The sequence below is a fragment of the Canis aureus genome, chromosome 18, assembly GCF_053574225.1.
Source record: "Canis aureus isolate CA01 chromosome 18, VMU_Caureus_v.1.0, whole genome shotgun sequence".
In the NCBI taxonomy this organism is placed as follows: domain Eukaryota; kingdom Metazoa; phylum Chordata; class Mammalia; order Carnivora; family Canidae; genus Canis; species Canis aureus.
The window spans coordinates 15,430,842-15,449,155 of record NC_135628.1 but is presented as its reverse complement, the minus strand read 5'-3'; the positions used below and the strand labels follow the sequence as shown (position 1 = coordinate 15,449,155).

The following is an 18,314-nucleotide window of genomic DNA, read 5'->3' as shown; positions in this document are numbered from 1 at the left end:
TGTGAATTTGATTTGAATTGTTCATGTGAACATTATCTCCTCTCTTTCCCAGTTTCCTATCACCCAATTCTCTCTCCTTTTTTCCAGCCCCCACCTTACAACATACCTATTATACCTCTTTCTCTCCACTAACCCTTTTTGCTCTGCCTTGTGAAACTTAATGGATTTCCATCTTAGATCCCTTGTCATCTCCAGTCATGAATAAATCTTTGGCTTTTCTTGGATCTACTCTGGGACTGGAAATTGTTGATAAAATTAGTCATAAAACTGACCCAACTGCTTCTATTTCCTCTCATGTTGTGTGATTTCACCCGGGCCTTACTCTGCTAATCAGAGTTCTATTTGCTTGTTTTTGTTTGATTTTCTATCTTATTCCCAACAGAAGTTAACCCTTATGATTTTGCTCAAGCTCCAACCTCTTCTCCTCCCCTAAACTGTACAGAAGCCATCATTCCTTCTCTACTGTGAAGATCAAGGTTGTCCAAAGTAAACTCTATTTCCCATTGTTTTATTAAAAATTTTTACAATCTTACTCATCTTTTGTCTTTCTGTTCTTTCTCAGAAGAAAACATACTTGGTCTTATCAGGAAATTCAGGCTTGTCACCTTGCCCTATAGAACTCTGCTTCCTCTCTCTCTGCATCCATTTCTCTGTCAGGAGTTTTCCCACAGTTCCCTTACCATCTCTTCCTTTGGCATTCAAGGCTCCCTTCAGTTCCAGTCATCAAGATTTTTCCTGCCTCTTGTCTTTGCATATACTCTTCCCTTGCCTTGAATATTGTCCTTTATCCACCCTCCAAAACTGCCCCCTGCCACAGATCTAATCCTCACCAGCTACTTTATCCCAAGTTATAGCTCACTTTCCCATGACTTTTCTCATTCTTCTCATGGCCTCTCAGGCATTTTCTTCATAGCATGAAGCATAGTTCATAATTATACCTTTATTGTGTGTTTATTTAGTATTTATCTCACAGTACTATAAGTTCCATGAGGAGAGGGACCATGTCTGTGTTATTCACTACCATATATTCAGCACAGCACCTGTCATACATTGGGTGTTTCAGATCCTCTTCTGTTTTCCGGTTTCCTCAGGGATCTTGTAGCCTAATGTTTATCTCAGTTGAATTGTCTGCCCTTTCTTTTCTGCTGCTACCTTCTCCCATTTCTAAATTTTGCTCAGTTTTCCTCTGTTTCATTATATTGTCTTCTTTTTATTCCCCTTCAGACTTGTAAACTATGCAAATTATACTGCGGTCTCTTAAATATAAATTTGGGGTGAAGCTAAATAGCATCATCTGTAAACAATTCATCTTTTGGCACAGGGAACAATATTAGTAGCATAATGGACAAACGTAAGTTCTTAAAAGGGGGAAAGGAGTTTTTATTCATGAAGTAGGATTATTGTTTGTTCATTTAGCAGGTATTTTTAAAAATACCATCATGTTCTAGGCACTGCAGTGGGCATTGAGATATGCTAATTAAGAGGAAAGACAGCATTCCTACCATCCTGGAACTTATATTCTAGAGGAGAAGCCAGGCATTAAACCATTGTACAGCTAAACAAGAGTTGTGAGTTGTGTTATGTGCCTTGAGACAAATAGGGAGTTGAGAGAGTTAGGGATGGAGGCTACTGTAGACAGGGTTATTGGGGAAGGGCTCTATGAGCAGAAGTATGAGAAAATGAAGAACCAGGTGCATAGCACTCCAAGCTGGTGGAATAGAATTTAAAGGCCTGAATTTGCTGAGAAATTGGAACTTAAATGTCCTCTCTGCCTTTTTCTCTCTCTGTCTCTCTCACACATACATATACACACTCAAATGTAAATATGTGAGGCAATGGGTATGTTAATTAACTCAATGGAGGAGTCCTTTCATAATGTGTATGCATATCAGATCATCACATTGCACACTTTAATTGCAATTTTATTTGTCAATTGTACTTTAACAAAACTGGAAATAAAAGAATTTGAAGGCCTGGAGGGAAGAAAGGTGTTGGTGTATTCAAAAGACACATGGCCTCCCTGGCTTGATCTTAATGAGTGAGAGTGGCAGGGAGAGCCAAGTCATGTATTCCTTACATTCCACAGTAAGGAATTTAGATGTTATCCTATGAGTAGTGGGAAGCCATCAAATGGTTTTAAGGAGGGAAATTATGTGATCTTGTCTGTGTTTTTAAGAATTACTATGGCTACTGTTAGGGAATGATTTGGAAAACAGCTGGAGTGGAAACAGGGGGAGAGCTAGAGAGACTATTGTAGAAGTGTAGGCAATAGACAATGATGACTGGGGTTGTGGCCATAGAGATAGAATTAGAGAGCTCTAGGGCATATTTTAGAGGCACGCATACATGGTGATGGATTGCATGTAAGCGATGAGATGAGAGAGGAAGCAGAGAGGACTCCTGGAATGTTGGTTTTAGTAACAAGATGGACAGTAGTGGTACTAGTAAGATGGGGAAGTCTGAGGGAAAAACACTGTGTGTGTGTGTGTGTGTGTGTGTGTGTGTGTGCATGTGCGCGCGTGCATGTGGGTTAAGTGGGGGGACAGAATAAAAAATCTGTTTGGATCTATTCCACTCAAGAGGCTTTGTGGGCACCCATTTGTGGTTGTCAAGGTGTCTGGGGCTCAGAGGAAAAGCCAGAGCTGCAGAGAGACCTTTGGGATACAGCAGCCTCTGTATGGTATTTAAAGCTGAATGGGCTCAATTATGTGGAAAGAGAAAAGAGAAGGAGGGCCTCATCTAAACCTTGAGGCCGTCCAGCATCTAGAGGTCAGGCAGAAGGGCAGGAACCAGCATCGGAAATTGAAGAGAAGCAGCCAAAGAATGAGTAAGAGGAAAACTGTGAGAAAGTCACCACGTGAAGGCCAAGAGAGGGGAGGGTTTCCAAGGTCAGCGTTGTCATATGCTACCGAGATGGAGCAAGATGAGGGTAGAGGTGGGAGCTGACATACTTCTGAGCTCTTATAGGTTCTGTAGCATTTCTTCTTTTATATATTTTATGTGTATAAAGTATTCCTAATTGTTAATGGTAATGAAGTTTTATGTGTCTTGCTAGCCCTTCCTTTTTTTGGTTTATAGAAATAGCAAATTTAAGCACTACATTGCATAAATCAGTACTTTCTCCTTATCTTGTTATATCTTCAGATGGACATGGTATCAGCCCTATTCCTAATTAGAACAGTGCCAAACTTGTTTTAGGTCTGGGATCTTCATAATTGTTATAGTTGTTCTTCTCTTACTCATCTTTATATTGAACCTTAGCTCCATTAGCCAATTTCTTTACTTCCTTATGTTCCAGGTACTGTTGCAGGCAGTGGAAAAATTGAGGTGAGCAGAATAGGCATGGTCTCTAGCATCATGAAGCCTATGTTGTCACTTAATGGAATATTTATACAGATATTCCGTTTCAAAATGAGTTAAATACCATCAAAGCAAGAGATGACAGAAGCTCAGTCTTGGGAAGTAGCAATGGAGATCAAGAAGAATAGATAGATATGATAACTTTTTCAGGAGATAAACTCAACAGAATCTGGTAATTGATTAGAAATCAGGCTTGAGTGTAAAAGAGACCTATTGGGGAGAACTCCCGGATTGCTTGTCACAGTTGGCCAATGTGCCATTCCCTGAAAAGTCATCTTTGGAAGAGAACAAAGCTTGAGGGAGATGGATGATGAATTCTGTTCGGTCCGTGTTGAATTTAAATGCTCATCTCAGGGCACCTGGGTGGCTCAGCGGTTGAGCATCTGCCTTTGGCTCAGGTCGTGATCCCAGGGTCTGGGGATCGAGTTCCGCATGAGGCTTCCTGCGAGGGGCCTGCTTCTCCCTCTGTCTATGCCTATGTCTCTGCACGCCTCTCTCTCTCTCTCTCTCTCTCTCATAAATAAATAAAATCTTTTTTAAAAATGCTCATCTCATGTCCACTTTTCCTGCAGGAAGCCTTCCCTGAATATTCTATCCTTTGCTAATTATTCTAACTCCTATAGAGTAAAATAATGTTAGTAATTTAAGGTGCTTCAAGCTAATACTTATAACTTTCAGTACTTCCCATTGACACTTCATATTACACTGTTTAGTTCTCTAATTGCTATATGTGCATTTTAAGTTAGAACATAAAATCTATGTGGGTATAAAATATGTGATCACTCTTTTTGTGTATATAACTGATGACACTTAGCAGTGCATGATGTTATATAGTAACTCACATTTGGATTCCCAGTGTCACTAGGTGATTTTTCTTGAGACTCAGCCTAATTTCTTATGAGTTAATTAATAATCTACAAAGATTCATTAGATAACAAATGTCTTCTAGGGCAATAGGAATGAATGAGTTTGTTGATATAAAGTGAATTATATATTCTCTGACATACTGGTGGAATATGTTCCCTATCTGGAACTAGTTTCTAATTAAAATTGTGAAACCCCTACCACTTACTGTGTTGAATAGCATTTAACTGATTTTCAAGGAAAACACAAGGATGGTAAACTTTCAAGAGTTTTCTCATCTTAAAATTTGTTTTTTTGTGAGTTTTTTTCTTTGTATGTTATAAAACATCATCTAAATTTGTGTCTGTAACAATTTGATAGTGCTCTTCATCCTTCAAATTGCCCTTAGAGATTTCAGCCTTAAAAAGTTAGGATTTTATTTTCCCAGCTGTTTAAATGTAATATATTTGAAGACAGAGGCACTGTCCTGTTAGTTTATAGCCTAAATAAATCTATTTTAAAGGTGTGCTGGTTTGAGGCCAGGTGGCATAATGGGATGACATATGAGCTATTCACATTTGAAGAGCTGGCACTAAATTCATCTCAGGATGCCAGGAAAATGACTGTAGAGGTGTCAATTTGCTGGACTCCTTGGTGGGCATCTGAGAACATCATAGAACCTTTGTAAAGTCTAACATAATGTATCCTCTGTAAATTATATTGCCACGTTAGCTGCCTAAGGTACAAAAGGGCAATTTGAATGACTTCAGTGGGCATTCCAAAATCTTGTTTTAATAAGTAATGAGAAGCACAAGCCTGTCTAAAAGAAGACCAGCCTAATCTAAAGGTTGTATGTGGGGCTGGGAATTGAAACTTAAGCTTTTCTGTTCCTCCAGTGTTTATCTGGCTCATCAATTATTTAGCAAATATTTACTTAAGCCCCTTTTTCTGAGCCTTTATCATTTTAGGCATGGATTTTATAGCACGACCAGTTACCTTTCCTCTCCCTGGCTTCAGGTCTCCTACAAATGCCAATAATAATATTTCAAAGAAGTGTTGTAAAAAACTTAGTAGTACTCCAAAAAAAAAAAAAAAAAATACCACAATAACCCTGTCTTGAATACTTGTAAAATTATCTCTCAATAATCCCAAGGTGCTTAATTGGACTGCTTATCTGATGATCTTTTCCTTTTTTTATATGCATTTGCCAAGAATGTCTAGTAATTATGCACTCAGTTTCCATTTGAGTACCTTTTTGAATTACTTAAAAGGCCATCATCATTAATTCATATTTAATATCTGAATCTAAGGTTTCTTTATTGTAGTAACATGTTGAGTGCTAGCCAGAAGCATCACTTAATTTGAGAAAGCATAAAATGCTCAAAGGTACCGTCAGACTTTGATTTTTATTATGAAAATATATTTCAGTCACTCTCAGACTTAGTCTCTATTAGTCTCTATTAACTTGACCTATTTAGTTCCTTTCCTTTTGCATGTAGCATCAGCTCATTGCACAAAACAATCTGGCTAATGATCTGTTTAGAAGAGGCTCTAACCAGGAAAACAGTGATGATGGACCATGACAAGTGAGGAAGGGTGGTCCTGGGCAAGGGAGGTTCAGTCTGAAACTAACCTGCATATGGATTTGTGGCATTTCTAAGGTGTTGATCCAAGTTGATAGTACTCTAGGCTGCTTCCAGATCTCTTCTTTCCACAGATCCTACAGTTGGCTGGAGGCATCCTCCATGGAGTGAAAGATGCTGAAAGACAGGCAGATGGCTTTTTATTCAACTTCTCTGAACCTCGGTTTCTTTTTTTTTTCTTTACCCCTCCTCACTGGTAGGGCCTCAGGATCCTTCTCTCATTGAGAGTCTGTGATGCAGTCTTCTACCTACAGCAGTTCCAGGGTATAACCCAAGGCCCTACTGATTGCTTGGGTACAGCCCTTTGATGGTCACAAAGTCAGTTCGTAGAAAGATGTGAGAAGAACTGGGGACAAATTTTGCTTGCTTAATTGAAGAGGTGATCTCAGGATGAAATCATTATTTCCTGGGATTAAAAATTCATGTATTTTGTAAATCTTTATTGAGTACTTGCTATGTGCTTATTACACCATCCTAGAGTCTGAGTAGGCAGTCATGAACAAAATAGACAAGGACTCTGCCCTAATAAAGCATCCATCCTGGTGGGGAAGACAATACACAAGGAACAAAAGAGATATTTACAAAGCGTTTTAAGTAATATGAAGACGATAAGCAGAATAGTGTGATAAAGGGTAACTGGCAGGGGGAGGAGGCACTTAGGGAAGACTTTCTGAGGAGGGGTCATCTGAAATGAGATGTAAACATGGGAGGAGCCAGGTGTATGAATGTGTATGTGGTGGTGTTGGGAGTGAGAGCAGGGGGAGCAGGAGACATCCAGAAAGTGGGGAGAAGAAATGCAAAGGATTCAAAGGAAGTAGGAAAGAAGGTCCAGGTGACTGGGGAGAATGGCAGGAGATGGGGTTGGTAAAGCAGGCCAGGGCCAGATTATAGAGGAGGCCTTATTCAAAGTTTGGACTTTGTTAGGAATGACCATTCTTGGGATAAGACTTTTTTTTTTTTAATGAACCTATTATCTCTTAGACCAAATGAAAGGTGACAGTCCTAACCTTGAATAGCCAACCTGCACTCATAAACTGGAATTAATGTTAGAAGTCAGCATCATGTTGAAAAAGCACTTTATTGTATTCAAAAGCCTGAGACCACTAACTCCTCAGGCATTTATCACTTTGAAAGTGGAGGAGTAGGAAAGTTTAAAAGGCTGTAGCAATAACATTTGAGAAAATGAATAATTCATTATTCATGAATAATGAATTGTAAAAAAAAGACTCCTCACTTGTGATTAGAGATTCATAATTTTCATTTTACAACAAAATACAGTTGGCTGCCATGCATTCTTGACTTACTTCATCTAAGTACAATTAGGCCTAACACATTAGTGCCTTGATGTGCAGACTTATGACTGGCTTCTTGTGTTGAAACTATTAAATTTTAATGTATTCAGCTTAAGCATAAGTGGTCACAGATGATTCATAACCCTGCTCCTTGCTTTTGGTGAAAATGATCATCAGCAAGTGAATTGTCCCCAATGGCCACACTTATCTTCGTAGTTGATTTCCTAAACATTTTTGTATCTGTAGGAGACCATGAATAAACATTGCATAGCTGATGGGTAAAGCACAATGATAATTGCTTTAAAACCGCAGATATTTAATGATGATAAAGTAGAACTCTAATTCTTGACATTTTCTTTTTTAATTCCTGGTGTCAGGAGGGTATAAGTGGTATAAGCTGCTCTTTAAGAATGGTGTTAGCCAACCATGAGCTTTTTTTTTTTTTCTTTAAGAAATAAATGCCAAGAGTTGCCCGCAGTTTTATGATCTCATCATTTAGCTATTGGGCGTAGAAGCAGGATGAGGAGCAGGCTTGCCCTACTGAAGCTTTAGACAGCAGCTTAATCCAATAAAAATAGGACTGTGGCTTGGGTGTATGAGTCTTACCAGCCTGGCAGTTATTTGAATGCTCACCTGACCAGCCCCTATTACAGGTACTGAGAAATCTCAGCCCACTATGCTGCTAGCTGAGTTTACTGATCTTGTGCAACCTGTGTAGACACATATAATTCCATCATATACCTCTAGAGTTTGAAGTCCTGGTTGCCTTCACAATAAACACCCAGTTATCTGCCATGGCTATTGAGTCCCTTTGTGATCTGGCTCCTGGGTCCCCAGCCCCTTCTCTTGCACTTGCCACTAGCAATGTATGCAGCTACCATTCTGACCTATCTGCAGCTCTCAGCAGGAAGCATGTTCTCTCCTGTCCTGAGGTCTCCCTCATCCCTAGACATGTAGCTCTTCTACCTAGGATCCCATCTTGCCTACACTCTGGCCAGCTGACTTCTGTGGTCTTTGGCAACTTAAATATTGTCTGAGACCATTCTTGTTTCTCTCCATATTCCTGGTGCCCCTATCTGCCTGGGTCATGGCTTCATCCCCATTTGTGCATGCACAGCGTAGATAGAATTCTATTGCGTTATAATAGGGATCAGTATGTCCTAACTCAACCCTGCTGTGGGCTTCTGGAGGATAGAGATTTTGTTTGGGTTCTTGGTACCCCTACCTTTTAGCCAGAGTCTGCACACAGTAGGCTTTCTGTGCTGGATGGATTGGTGTCTGCCGTATATCTCCTTTCTGGCCCTGGAAGGATATGGAACAGCTGGCTCCTCTCCAAACCAGTCTAGATATCCTACTGGATTATTCTTGGTAGTAACAAGATAAGCAAACTTCAGTCTCCTCATTGCATTACAATTTGCTTCCCTTTCTAAATGAAGACATTTTTACAATCCCTTTACTTAACGAAGGAGCATGGTCCAAACTTGCTGTACCCTGTGAAATCCACATGAGACTCATTCATGAACTATTATGAGATTAGCCACACCTGGGTGTCGGCTTTGTTTCGAGTGCTCTGAGAATTGCTTTGATCAGAGCAAGGTCAAAAGAAGAGTGCTGCTGCCTGCTTCCCATCCCGTCCTTGGTCACTGTCACTTCAGTGGATAGCTGCACCACTGAACAACCTGTCTTACATAAGCATAATAGTCTTTTAGGCCTGGGGGATAAATCTAAAAGTCTCCATTCTAATACTCCAGGCTGTTCTCTGTCTGAATGGCCCCAGAAAGATAGATGTTTATTCTTAAACATCTCCAGGGATAGAGGCTTCCACAGCCCTCTCAATTACGTGTTCCATTATCTCACCAGCCTTCTCATTAGGAAGTTTTTTTCCCTTAATGTCTAACTTTAATCCCTCCTGTTGCAATTTAAACTCATTTCCTTTTGTCTTGGCTTCAGTGGAAATAAAAAACAAATAACTCAGCAGCACCCACCTACCCTATTTGTAACTGAAAATGCCAGACTTCCTCTAGGCAGCTCTCTCTCTCTCTCTCTCTCTCTCTCTCTCTCTCTCTCTCGTTAAATGGACCTCATTCTCGTATTTTCTCCTTTTGCCATTTCTTGAAAACTCCTCCTTTTAAAAACTTTCATTGCTCTTCCTGCAGCAGATATAAGGGACCATGCATTTCAGTTCTGTCATCTGTCATTTAATCCTGCAGTTATCTTTTCAGTCTGCCAATATGTAGAACCTTAGTAAGCTATGTAACACACTGAAAAAGAATCAATGGGACACTCTTGTCAAGTGCCTTAGAGTTGTGGAGTTCTTCCTCTTTCTAAGTGATCTACTACCATTGTCCAATAGCCTCTCTGCCCTCATTTCCATGCTTCAGGGTGAAATGTTTTTCCTGTCTATTTCTTGCTTCTTCATATGTAAGTGTCATGCAGCCACAACTACAGTGTTTCTGGGATTTAGGTCTACTCACTACTCTGCCAGGGAGTTCAGGCGATGGAGGGAGAAGGAAAGGGGACAGTATTCTCTTTTTCTTTTGCCTTTCCCAGGTCCTAGAGGCAGCATCCAGTAGAGTTGGCAAAAGCTACAAATTCCTAGGTCACAAGAACACTGATCTTTTCGGGAATCTGAGTTAAGGACTTGGGAATAATATGAAAAGGAAGATGAGCTAGAAAATAAAAATACAACCATGTTTACCACCTTAAAAATAGGAATTTCTCAGGGCTGCCTGGCTGGCTCATTTGGAAGTGCATGCAACTCTTGATCTTGAGGTCATGGGTTCGAGCCCCACATGGGGTATGGAGATCACTTAAATAAAATTTTAAAAAAATAAGAACTTCTCCCTAAAAATTAGAAAGAAGATAATGATAGGTGTGAATGAGTATTTAGTTGAATTAACAGTAAGAGAGAAAAGGAAGCACAGCAGGAAGAACACACAGATGTGATCAAATACGAAGAAGAAAAAGTGCTTTAATTTGTGATCCTCAGGAAAATTCATGGTAAGATTCCTTAGCAAAATTTAAAAAAAGCATAGAATTCTAGAATAAGAATAGTGACTCAAATCTATAAAGAAACATGACAAGATTTTCTGTTGATGGCTATGTAACCTATGCTATTAATCCACATTGACATGTTAACAGCACTGCCTCTACTTTGTGGAGAGATAGGTGTTATTAATTTGATCTCTTAATTATTCTACATAGTCTGACCCTTCGGGAATAACCTTTGATTGTAAATGGAAATCTGTAATTGAAATTAGTATAATTTCAGAGTAACTTCAAATTGACAGGAATATAATAGGACTCCAAGTAGCCTGATATTTTCTTCTATGCATTGAAGATTTTACTAATGATACTCAGTCTTCTGTATAGTAGTACCATGCAGGCATTTTAAGGAACATCTAATTAGCCCTTAAATTACCCTTGAAAATCAAAGGAAGAAATTGATGTGCATGGCTAGTGGACTGGATATTAAGTCTCTGTAGTATGCAATAGAGGATAGCGAACATCAGTAAGCACATTTGGAGGATTTCTTAAGGAGATATTTCTTGTTAAATGTGCATGTCTGTCACCTAGGGCTATTTCAAATTAACTGTAACTAATCAAAAGGAAATGAAATATGTATTTCTCTTGCTTCTATGGAAGGGTACCATTTGACTTAAGTTTCATTCTGCAGACAGGGTAAAATGCCATCTTACCCCTAAATTAAATTAGTTGCCTTCTGCTAAATCAATTGCATGCTGCATTGTATGGCACAACCCTTTAGCCTCAACTAAACTTGAAACATCTAATACACAAAAACTTAAAAAGCCTAAAATCTTGGAAACTTACTGATGGGAACCATGGAAATGAGACAGTCTTAATATTTTTTATGCAATCAAAAATATGCCCATTTAGATGACATATGTTGGTGCAACAGAGAGTATGAATACAGTGTAATTGTTATTAGGGAGTATATTTTTTGATTTACATTCCTAAGGCCTAGGCAACTGCAATGGATCTTAGGAGTGTGAATCAGATATAGAGTCAAAATGGTACTCTAGATGTATTGTGTCATGTCAAATATCAAAATGGCAAGTTTGGATCAATAATTAAATAAATAATTTGCAAAATAATATGTAGGTTCTTGCCTAGATTTTGGCTTCCAGATTTTAAAATATCTATACATTTCACTTCAACTTTAAACCAAGGTCAGACCATGGGAACTTGAGATCTAAAAATGGGCTTGTTGTTAGGCTCAGTAGTAACTGTTTCATTTTAATTCATTGTCACCCTATGGCTGTCATTCCTTTTAAAAGACTACTTTTAGAAGAATTTGCAATCCCCACAAACATGGGAGGTAAAGTCTATGCAGGAGAAAATCATTCTATTTGAGCCACTTCTGATATCTTTCTGATCTGAAGTCAAGACATTGATTAGAAAATTGAATTTTAAATTTTTTATGGCTCATTTTACAACTACCCTGTATCTTAGAAAGGAGACAGCGTGGTGTTTTTGCCTCCAAAGAAATCGTGTGTATTTTTGGCTTCTTATCTGGCACTTTAAGGGGAACTTTTTGTTTTAGTCTAGTGTAAAATTGATTCTCATGTGAGTAACTCAATCCTCTATGCCTATTGAGTTGCACGTACGGGTCAGTTTAGCTGCACTGCATACTGTAAATGATGGTGAAGGGAAGGAATGTCTGAGTAGGAGTGCAATATAATATCTGTGCCAATCTGCATTCAGTGCTAAAGCATGAGATGAGTCATGAGATGCAAAGTGAGAGCTTCTTTGAACAGTGTTTACAGTGGGCCTTATTGCATGGTTGGAGTATTTGAGAGGAAGCTAGGTTAAAACTTTAGCTCTCAGTACGTTGCTGCCAATAAGACCAAGTACTTACTGGAACTTATGCTTTATTCATTTTAGCTTTGAAAGATTTTTTAAAAATCTTGCCTGGAATTCCATCAATTTAAAAAATATATTTCATTGTATTACTGTGTCTTGCTTTAAAGATAAGAATTGGCTTCTTTTAGGCTGTCTCCTCTTTGTTTTATTGGGAAATGAGAGAGAGAGATAGAGAGAGAGAGAGAAGGAGGTAGGGGAAGAAAGAAAGATCTTTTTCATTTGCATCTTGGTTACATTTAGTGTAACTTATCTGCTATGGATCTATTCTTACACTATCCACTCTGTATTCCTCTCACCGTATTTGTAATTCTCACCTATAACACTCCCTGCATTTTAATATTGGAAGGCATTTTAATATAAAGCAAGAAACATATAATTAGTTGGAAGTGATGTGTTTTTGGAGCATGATATATTGAGGTAGGCTGACATGGATTTGTATTCTAGTCTGTCACTTACTTGCCATGTGTTTTTTTTTTTTTCCTTTATTTTTTATTGAATTATAATTGACAGGCAACATTATGTTAGCTTTAGGTGAATGATTTAATTATTTTATATATTACAAAATCATCACCATGATAGCTCTAGTTACCATCTGTCCCCACAGAAAGTTATTGTAATATTATTGACTATATTTCTTATGCTATACATTATATCCCAGGGACTTATTTTTTTGTCTTTATTTTTTTTTTAAGATTTTATGTGTTCATTTGAGAGAGTGAGTGAGTGAATGGGAGAGAGAATCTGAAGTAGACTGAACACAGAGCCTGATGTGGACCTTGATCCATATGTGTGTTTTGTTTTGTTTCTTCATATGTTTTGTTTTTTAGATTGGCCTTGTGATTTTTTTTAATTGATTTTAATTTAACCCTTCTGAGTCTCTGTCTTCTCAACTGATACGATAGCAGCATTGGGAGGACTGATTGAGATAAACCAAGGAACACAGCATAGGACCTGCCCCAGGGGAAACACTCAGTTCATGATGATTTTTTTGTTTTATTATGATTATTATGATGGAAAATGATTTATTCCTTTTTGCGTCAGATGTTCTAAAACTGCCACGGAAGATTACATAAAGAAATTCTTGGCTGTTACTTTAAAGCCCTGATCAATTTCTTCTGGAAAAGAGGTGAAAATATAATGTGTGCTCATTCTATGATGAGAATAACAATCTCACAAATATTTCTGTGTTGCCTTACCAGGCATTTGAGATTGAAAGCAGATCCAGCCTGTTTCTCCAAAAACTGAACTCATTGCTGGGAGATAATCTCTCTTTTTGAGGTAAAGAATGATTTGTACTAATTTTTTGGAACTAACGCTTGAGGATCTCTGGCTGTGAAACTGCGGTATAGCTATAACATCAGAGGGTAATATTTGCATTGTGTGATGGGTGAGGCTACGTGGACAAGTGGAAGCAGCTTAAAGGTTGGTATTGGGAGAACCTATTTAAATCCAGATTCTACCTAATAATTGTAGATCATTGGCACCAGCATCATTTCTAAAATGATGCTTATAATGCCTAATTCACAAGGGTCCTGAAATATCAAAAAAAAAAAAAAAAGAAAAAAGAAAGAAAGAAAGAAAACATACTAAAGGAATCTCATCTCTGTCTCTGAGTAGATGCCCAGTAAATTCCCTTTTCCTCTGTCCTACCTGTGTTAGAGGTAGTTCAACATGGAACTTCCGACCTACCCTGCTTTCTAAGCCCTCTGACTTTGAGCCTTTGTGTCTGACCTGTTACTGTGTTTGCCTACGTGATGTGAAGGAGTCTGGTCCTGTCATAGAAGTTGCCTGGTAGAGTTTCAGGAAAATGTGACTTAAAGAGAAATAAAGTAGAACCTCTTTACTGACTAAAACATTAGTGAGCTGGCAGGAAATGCATCAGTGCTAACTAATGACTTCTTCCTCACTAGTCTCTTGTACTCAACGGAAGGATGTTATTTGACACTTTGTTTTCTTCTGTTCTTTCTCTTGCTCCCCTGTCATTTTTGTTTTTCTCATGTTACATGAAGATAGCAGAGATTATTTTAAATTCTATATTTAGTTCAAAGCTGCCAGGTTGGTTGAAGGAGGAAGAGCATGCATGTCATCACTTAAGTTTTAACAGCCTCTTCAGGGCTGACGTGGAGACTTGCATAGCAGTCAGTATCCACATAGGGTCAAAAGCAGAGCCCAGATCAATACAAAACATTAAGACTATCAGTTCCCCAGATGAGGTATCTGTTTTAAGTATGACAGTAAACTATTGCTATAAATAAATCAGAACACTTCCTAGACAGCAGCTATAGAGTATTTGTTTATACAGGTACAAGGTAGGAAATGGAAGGGACTGTGTCCCTGGATCTGATTTGGATCACTTATTTATTGCTGGAAAAAAGCACAGGGAGTGTGTCTGCAGATAACATCTGGACCAGTTTTTTCTCCAGTGTCTATTTAAGTTTGTTTCCTTTAGACATGGATTCTGTTGATTTCTGCCTTATGGGTCACAGACTCCACTTTATGCTTTACACAATCACATATACATATAGATACAGTTTTGATATATACTGTTGAGAAACCTTGGTTCTCATTATTATTAAGATGTTGGCATAATGTTAGGTTGGTGATCAAGAAATGGTACAGATAAGTTGTAATGCTGTTTTGTAAAAGATGTCTATACTTTTGCTAATTTTGAAAGATCTCACATTGCAAATTTTATATACATATATATTGCAATGTGCATGTGTGTGTGTTACTATACATCTATGAGCTATGTGTATAATGTATATTATATGACATACACATTATGAAATATATATATTTATATATATTGTATTATAAAGTATCCATATTACAAAATACATACATATTTTTAAAATTCTCATACTAAGTTATTTCCTGGAAGAGAGTAAATTTTGAGAATAACCTCAGCCTTAAAGTTCCCATTAACTGAAGAGTACCAAACATTTCTTCTCCTCCTCCTCCTCCTCCTCCTCCTCCTCCTCCTCCTCCTCCTCCTCCTCCTCCTCCTTCTTCTTCTTCTTCTTCTTCTTCTTCTTCTTCTTCTTCTTTAGTGAGATAGAGTGCACACATGTGAGCAGGGGTGGGAGTGGCAGAGAGAGAGAGAATCTTAAGTAGGCTCCACGTGCTGTGTGGAGCCCACCGCAGACTCAGTCTCATGACTCCAAGATTGTGACCTGAGCCAAAATCAATAGACACTTAATTGACTGAACTGCCCAGGTTCCTCAAGAACCAAGGATTTCTAATAATGACCTTGTGACCTAAAAATTAAAGAAGTCTTGGTCTGTTTTGTTTGTTTGTTTGTTTGTTTCAAAGTAGTATCTATGATTTGGAAGGTTGAGAGAAAAGAATTAGTGCTGTTCAAATTTAAACCATTGTTTGCTATTTTTATAGCTCTGGATATTATCAGAGTGCTATCTTTTTCTTTTTTAACAAGGTGAATTAGTGAGTCATTACTATATGTATACAGTACGTTTTTGCCAAAAAGTTATAAAATACATATGTTATTAATATAAAGACAAAACTTTCAAATGAAAGATTCTAAATTGGCTTAAAATTTCATTGAAGAATAATTTACATTAACAAATTAGAGACATATTTTCCCAAAGAAAATTTATAATAAATATTAGATCCTTTATGTTAAGAGTATAAACAGCTACAATTTAAGAACAGAAGAAAATAACTATATGAGGAACTAAATTTCCTCTGGATGTATGTTTCTTCCAGGTAGTGGTTCAGTGGGATATTAAGGACTATATTAGGAAAAAGAGGCAGGGGTTGTACTCAGATTCTGTTCCCCTTCAGAGTGGAAGCCTGATGTCATACTGAAGTAGATTTAATTAGATGTGTGTTACTTAAGGGATCCCAAAGTCAGATCCGGTCAGTTCTCAAGTACTTAGGGTGCACCTACCTAAGACCCTATCTTTATGCTTTTCTTTCCATCTGATGATAGTGTTCTTTATTGAACTTGAAAATATATCAATTCATTCTTTTTTCCCAGCAGTGTTCAAATTCCGCAAAGTCTCTCCCTTCTTCTGTTGTAAGTATGTACATTTAATGTTACATATATGTTTCCTTGGATCCCAGGACTCTCAATAGCTGTTGACATTTCTTTTTCTGTCTTTCAAAGTCAAATTTCTCTGAAACCATCTTTCTTGTTAACTTTCTGGATCTTGAGAGCAGCATTTGGTACCACTGACTGAGTGGTCAGGTAATCTTCCCTAAATTCCGTGATCCTACTCTCTCCTGGTTGTCTCATCTTGTTGGCTGTTCCTTCTCACCCTCCTTTGTGAACTTCTCTTCCTCTTCCTAGCCTGAAAAGTTGATACTCAGGTTCTGTCCTTGCCTCTCTTTTTTTTTTTTTACTGGCTGATTTTATTTTCTGTCATTAGTCTCTTTTTGTATACTAATGACTTCCAGATTTGTATCCTCACTATATCTCTCCCAAGCTCTAGGTCCGTATATCCAGCCACTTGTTGGCCTTCTTTGCTTGAATGTGACATATGCATCTTAGGCTCACATTTTCAGAGACTGAAATCATCATCATCCAAATCCCACTGTAACCCAAGCCCTTTTCGATTTGTACTTTGTATCTCAGATTGGTACTGCCCCCTACTTAGTTGCCCAGGATAGTCACATTAATTCATAAAATCTCTTGTCTTAAGCCTTTGCTCTCTGTCATCACTGCCTCTAGCCTGTTCTAGGCTATGTTCTTGCTAGATTTGCTTTGTTACAGTAGCCTCTTCTCTATTCTGCTAGTCTTTCTTCTTCAATACATTTTCTACATTTAAGAACATGTAGGAAGAAACTCTTAGCTGAAATCTTTAACTTTAGCAGCTCCCATTATTTCTAGGATTAAGTCCAAATTCCTTACAATGGTAGCAGGCCCTGCATCACCTAATGATCTCATAGTGCCTTCTTTTCTAGCTTTACTTCCTACTCCATGACAGGAGCAAGCTTCATTTTCTCTTTATTATAAACATTTACATATGGCTCCCTCTTCGGAATGCCTTTTGTCTAGCCAGTTCCTAATTGACCTTCATATATTGGCTTGCGTGATATCTCTTCCAGAAGCTCCTGCTAGCATCCCCACTTCCTTCCTCCCATTCACCAAGTCAAGGTTTTGTGTTTTTCTTATGTAGGCCCGTAGCTTACCGCATCGTAGCACTCACCCAAGTGTGTTAGAATTCCTTTTTATTTTCAACTTTTATCTCTAGACTGTAAGTTCCTAAAGGTTAAAGAAGTTGAAACTTGGTAGTAGTTCCTGGAATATAGCATATGCTTGAAAAGTATTTCTTGAATGAAGTGTATAAATGAATTACTGTGACTGTTCCTTACTGTTTCCATGGAGGTTTTGCCAGTGTCATCATTTATCATATCTTCCCTCAGTTTCAGAATCTCCTAATTTCATGTGAGAGCTTACCTTCAAAATATGTTGAACAGTATTGCACTATTAATGAAAAGTAAAATATAGTATGGTATTACAGTAGTCTTCCCTCAGATTAAGACGGAAGGAGTATAAGAAAATATACATGTGTCTGCTCATTTGTGTAAAAGAAAACAGGAAGGATAAATCAAAAACTAAAAAGACTTGGTTACCTATAGGGAGTGAATGGTAAGGGAGGAAGTCATGGTAAATGAGAAAGAAGAGAGGACATGGAAACAGGATAGCAGGGAAGAGGAGGAGACAATTCTAAGAACCCTTTTATTAATATTATTTGATTTCTGGAACTGTATAATTTGACTGAAATCACTAGTAGTAGTTTGAACTCATGGTTTTATCCATATATAGATGTATATATACATATATGTAAATACAAAAATAAGATAGATCTGTGTATGTGTGTGCACGCATGTTTGCATGGTTAGTATACCTCATATTTCCTTGCTCTGTCTGCTAGAAGGGCCTAGAATTGAAGACATACTAGCAGGGTGAGCATTCCAGGTATTCTATCTTTAATAAAAGGAATAAGCCCAATTCTATAGGCAATGCATGCTTATCTTTAAAAATAGCTTTATTTTCTGCTTTTCTTCTTTAATGTATTGTCCTGTGACTAAAAAAAAAAACATTTCTCAAAATTCAAAATACATCCGAATGCAAAGGATTTTTACGTTAGAAATAAACAGCAATAGCTCCTTCTACAAGACAAGAAATCTATAAATTTTTATAACTTGAACAACCTAAAAAGGAACCAAAGCTCTTTGGAGAAGTAGTTGATTCTAGACCAAAGGCAGAAAACATGAGGTGAGCTTAGAGCCTCTTACTGTGGCAGAAAGTCTGAAAGCATCTTCAAAA

General features: G+C 37.8%; 1 protein-coding gene across 17 annotated transcripts in view; it reads left to right on the top strand.

Moving 5' to 3' along the window:
* BBS9 (Bardet-Biedl syndrome 9) overlaps positions 1 to 18,314 on the top strand; it is a 431,432-nt gene that overhangs the window by 381,577 nt on the left and 31,541 nt on the right. The window contains exon 23 of one of the 17 annotated variants that reach the window (XR_013356572.1): positions 13,222 to 13,300. The exons of the other annotated variants lie outside the window; for them this stretch is intronic. The gene's annotated coding sequence lies outside the window, so the exon portion shown is untranslated. The remainder of the gene's footprint in view (positions 1 to 13,221; positions 13,301 to 18,314) is intronic. 17 annotated transcript variants of the gene reach the window in all.